The sequence below is a fragment of the Hylobates moloch genome, unplaced genomic scaffold (assembly GCF_009828535.3).
Source record: "Hylobates moloch isolate HMO894 unplaced genomic scaffold, HMol_V3 SCAFFOLD_13, whole genome shotgun sequence".
NCBI lineage: Eukaryota > Metazoa > Chordata > Mammalia > Primates > Hylobatidae > Hylobates > Hylobates moloch.
Window position 1 is genome coordinate 78,548,582 of NW_026652288.1, and position 5,950 is coordinate 78,554,531.

Below are 5,950 nucleotides of genomic sequence, written 5' to 3' on the forward strand. Positions count from 1 at the left end.
AGAACCATCTTGAAACAAGTATGTGGGAGCTCTATTTCTAGTAGTCAAGCCAGGAACCTCCGGAGTAAGAGTCTGTGATGGAATCTCTGTTCTGCTACTTCATTCAAGCTCAGCTCAATGACTGGAACAAAACTAAAGCAAAGACTGAGAATTCGTAATGAATTGGGAAACAGCTGAATACACAGATATTAAAACAAGAAAGTCCACATAGAGTATCAGCTTTCTCCATTATATTTCATATTTTAGAGTATTCTAAAAAACACACTTGTGGATAAAATTGTAAAAAAATATTTCCCATTTGCACATGATCTAGCAAATTATTAACCTTAAAACACTTTACCAATATTTTTCCCATTAAAATACATTTACTTTCATGCTACAAATATCTGTTCTTCTGCTACAATGTAACTTTTGTCTGCATTATTATCTCTCATTTTATGTTTTCCAAAAAAACTTTGTATAAATTAGAATTGTTAAGCCATTATTATTATTTAAAACCTAATATTGGCTGGTCACAGAGGGTAATACCTGTATCCACAGAATATTGGTAGGCTTAGGCAGAAGGACTGCTTGAAGCCAGGTTTTCAAGACCAGCCTGGGCAACAAAGTGAGACTCAGTCTCTATAAAAGATAATTTAAAAAAATTATCTAGTTGTGATAGCATGTGCCTGTAGTCCTCTATATGTGGGAGGCTAAGGCAGGAGGATTGCTTGAGCCCAAGTTTGAGGCTGCAGGGAGTCATCAACAGGCCATTGTAGTCAGGTTGAGGTGACACAGGGAGACCCTGTCTCTTAAAACCAACCAACCAACCAACAACAACAACAACAAAAAACCCTAATGTTCTTTTTTATTTCAAGAAGTGTACCCTGGTAGGCTTTTCATTTATCCCTTAGCAAAGTCCCTAAACTCACCTCACAACTATTCTGTAGCAAAACTCACTAAGAAAATTATTTCTTAGGTTTTGAATATGTTTTTAAACATATATTTTAAAAATATTTTCTTTAAAATGTTTTTTCAAAGAGAAAATCTGACTGTTTCAGCATCTTTTTCCCATCCTGCATGAGAGAGACCAACATTACCTTTTTAAAGGCTTTCAAGCAGAGATTACAAAGGATTCTTTCAGAGAAGAGAAGTTGGTAGCAGCCCTTGGGAGAAAGAGAGTCCCTGGATTACAAATGGGAAGGTAATTGCGGATTTTGTGAGAATTCGGAATTTATACCCCATTCCCTTGCTAAAACCATGGAGGGTAGCAAGACTGCAGGAAGCACAGTGCCACGATGAACCTAGGAAGCCTAGACTCAAGACGACAAGGCTCTAAGCCTTGGCAAGGACACAGCTTGTCAAACCTTGGCAGAGGTGCAGAAGAGCAGATTGCCTCCAAGGCAACATGCAAGTGTATCAGTGATCATGCCAGGGGAAAGAAACAGAGGGCCCTTGCCAAATTTTCTGGGCCTCATTAGCTTCCCAGGACCTGTACGCAACTCTGACAAAGGACAAAGCAGCCAGTGATTAATAATATTGAGTTATCTCCCATTTTGTGGACCAAATAGGGACTCCATGAAAAAATATGACTTAGAGAAATAAAGAGCTATAGAATTTGCAAGTAACACTCACCACACACTCAAATTTCTAAAGAATAACAGCTGGTAAAAACGTTTCACATTCAGGTGATTTATAAAAGGTTTTTGATGCTATTGGCTTTGTGACAAGCAATTTCAACACACCCAGCTTCTAGACAAATCTTTATAGTATTCATTCAATTATTTGCTCGTTCACCAAAAGTATATTGAATTCCTTCTATGTACTAGGAATTGTTCTAGATGCTGTGGATACAGCAGGGAACAAAATAGACAACAGCCACTGCCTCCATGAAATTTCTATTTTAGTGGAGAGAGAGAGAAATAATAAACTAAGGAAGCGCAGCTCATAGCATATTAGAGAATAAGTCCTAAAGAAAAAAATAAAGCACTAAAGTGGAATCTGGGTTGTCTACACCTTTCAATTTCAAGTGGGTGATCAGGGAGGAGTCCATTAGAAGAAGACTTTTGAGCCAAGCCTTGAAGGAGGTAAGGAAGCAAGCAATATGAATATCTGGAGGGAAAGTGACCCAGGCACAGAGAACAGCAAGTGTAATAGTCCATGTTTGGGGAGATTTCCGCAATGTTGGAGGAAATGCAAAGCGGTTACTGTGGGGAGCACAGTGAATAAGGAAAGAATAACTGAAGATGAAACCCCACAGGCAATGGAAGGCCAGATTATCCAGGGTCTTTTAAGCCATTGTAATGATTCTGGCTTTCACTCTGAGTAAGGTAGAAGCGATTGGAGGGTTTTGCACAGAAGAGTGACAGGATTTGACTTATGTTTTAAAAGGTCATTGTGGCTGCTGGGTTGTGAAGATACTGCAAAAAGTATTTTTCTTGGACAATGTCCAGCTGCAAGGAAGTAATTACACAATAGAAGGAAGTTTCATGACTTAATTCTTTTTCTTCGCTGTTATTTATTAAGTAAATAGTTAATGTTTATTCAATAAATATTTACTACAATTATGTATCCATTTCTTTCTTTTTCCTTTTTGGTCCATCAACACTGCCATTATTACCACTATATATTTTTTATATATATATATAAAATAAAGAATTGTCTCACAGGTTATGGAGGCTGAGAGGTCTCATGATCTGCAGTCAGCAAGCTGGAGACCCAGGAGAGCCAATGTTATAGTGCTAGTCTGAATTCAAAGGCAGGAGAAGACTGATGTTTCAGCTCCAAGACAGTCAGGCAGAGTGAATTCTCCCTTACTCAGCATTTTTGTTATACTCAGTCCTCCAACACATTGGATGAAGCCTACACACAATGGGCAAGGCAATCTGCTGTACTTGGTCTACCAATTCAAATGTTAGTCTTTTCAGAAATACCCTCACAAACGCACTCAGAACAATGTTCACCCAAGTATCTGGGCACCTCCATGGCTCAGCCAAGTTGAAACACAAAATTAATCATTAAACCATGTTTTATTGAACAATCTGCCCAGAATAGTAAATGAAATCATAGTCATTCAACAAATTTGATAAGTATTTAGTAGATCTTATTATGGATGTGTTCCCAGTGTAGGCTCTGGGTTTAGAGTAGTGATTAAAATGGGTAAAACTCCTGTCCTCATGGAGGTGACATTAAGAAATGTAGTGGCTCACGCCTGTAATCCCAGCACTTTAGGAGGCAGAGGCGGGTGGATCACGAGGTCAGGAGATCAAGACCATCCTGGCTAACACAGTGAAACCCCGTCTCTACTAAAAATACAAAAAAAAAAATTAGCCGGGCATGGTGGCGGGCGCCTGTAGTCCCAGCTACTCGGAGAGGCTGAGGCAGGAGAATGGCGTGAACCCGGGAGGTGGAGCTTGCAGTGAGCCGAGATTGCGCCACTGCACTCCAGCCTGGGCGACAGAGCAAGACTCCGTCTCAAAAAAAAAAAAAGAAATCTAGTTCATATTTCATAGGCAATGACCTTCCTTCAAATGGTCTATTGAAGAATCTCTAGGCTGCTGCAAAGTTGTCTCACTGGAAAGCATCCAAGCATTTGAGCAATTTAGTCATTTAGTCAACAATTACTTGCTGAATGAATGAATGTTAGCCTTGTTCTTCTTTTCTCATTTCTGAGGCCTGTGTTGTATCTATGTAGTCACATGAATGTGTCTTACATCTGTGAACATCCAAGGCTCAATGCTGACCCAGCTCTTCATGGTCACTGCTGCCATCCTCTAAGATCCTTGAAAGGCCAAAGGGATCTTTGTTCCCTAGAGTCCTCAGATTAGGAAAGACATTCTATATTTCATGCAGAAGTGGAGATGGATAGATGGGGTTTGAGTGCACACCCCCCAACTCTCACTCTTTGATGTTATGCTATGAAACACAAGTAAATAGAAAGGGCTGATTCTTTCCAAATAATTTAAAGAGCTGTTTTTACAGGTTTATGACAAAAATTATTTATAATACCTGAATTAATCTTCTCCAGAGAAACAGAACTAATGGGATAGATATAGATGATAGATAGATAGATGATAGATAGATGATAGATAGATAGATAGATAGATAGATAGATAGATAGATGATAGATAGATAGATGATAGATAGATAGATAGATAGACAGACAGATAGATGAGAGGGGATTTATTATGAGAATTGGCACATGCAATTGTGGAAGCTGAGAATTCTCACAATATGCTATCTGCAAGTTGGAGAGCCAGGGAAGCCAGTGGCATAGCTTACTCTGAGTCTGAAGATGTAAGAGCCTAAGGGGCTGCTGGTGTAACTCTCAGTTCCAGGCTGAAGGCTAGAGAATCTGGAGTTCTGGGGGCAGAAGAAGAGAACTGCAGCTCTAGAAAGGAGAGAGAAATAATCTGCCTTTTTTTTTCTGCTTTTTTGTTCTATCTGTGTCTTCAGCTGAATGGATGGTGCCCACCCACATTGGGTAAGGGTGGCTCTTCCTTACTCAGCCCACTGATTCAAATGCCAATCTCTTCTAGAAACACTCTCACAGACATACCCAGAAATAATACTTTACCAGATATCTGAGTATTGCTTAACCCTGTCAAGTTGACACCTAAAACTATCACAATTCCTAAAATGTATACGAATGCTAGAAAATTGGAGGAAGGTTGGGAGGCTGAGAATCTAAGTAACATAAACCATACTATCTTCAAAATTACCTGTCAGGGGACATAGTCTTTGCCATTGAACCAGCCCCATATAACTGATTCCTCTTCCCTTCAGGATGATTTACGTCCTAGGAGGTGCTTCATTCCTAATATAAATAGATTTCTGGTGAACCAGTCTCACTTGTCCTCCAGACATGCCTGGTCCTGTTTTAGCTCCAGCAGGGCACTCAGCTGCAGACTACACTGGCACCCCCACTACACACATAACCCGCTTGAATCTGCACTACCATCTCCTTGAACAAATCAATAATAAACTTGTTTTCTCTCCCTGAGGTTTTAAGACAAATGTGTTCAGTGTCTTGACATATGAGCAGAAAATTCCATCTTGTGAGTCATAAAGGATCTGAAAAGTTGGTTTCTTTAGAGGCCTTTAATTCTGAGAAGTTCATGATTTGAAAAATGTCCTCTGAAAATCTCTGCATCAAGCTTCCTATGTGACTGAAATGTAAAACGTATATTTCTAGACTTTGCTTCATCTTCTTTTAATGAGCCATACTACCCCGGCAGTATTTAAAGGCCGCAACAAAGAGAAAAGTTTCAAACTTGGTATCTCCCTTTCTGCCCATCACACAAAATCTGACTTGCAAAGCTCATAGCACAGAATCTCCTAATGCATGATGCAAAAGAAGTGTGACATTTCAGTCTCCTTTCTGGCTTGAGCAAACTGCTGAAATTGTCCCTGCTGCTTTTTGGTTGTAGATGCTCCACTTGTGATAAGTTAACTTAGCACTTCCAGATTTGTAACAAATTTCTCAAATTCTTTTCTTGCTAATGAGTTAATCTCTCCTAGTTATTTTGTGCTTACATGTTCAGTTTTATTGTGTTTTGTCTTTGTACTGAATTATCAACAATTGTCATTAATGAGAGCTAGGCATGGTTCTAAGACAATTTCTCTGATCTGCATAACAGCATAACAACTTGCAAGGCAGATGCTATTGTCTTGATTGAAAGAAATGTAGCTAAATAATAACTTTACTCACTTTCCCAAGGTCACCCAACCAGAGGCTATAAATTGAGGTTTAAAAAAGTTTTTGCTAAATATCTCATAGTCCCCGTATGTCCGTAATACTTAATGCAATAATCGATGATGCCATTACAGCACAACTGCAGTCAGAAAGAAAGAGTGAAATGTTGCGGTTTAGTTAATGCTTTGGAAAAAATGTTTTTAAAACCGGCCTCCACCCAGTTTCCTGTGTTCAACTTGCTGATACTGTTACTTCAGTTGGTTCATCTTCTTAGTG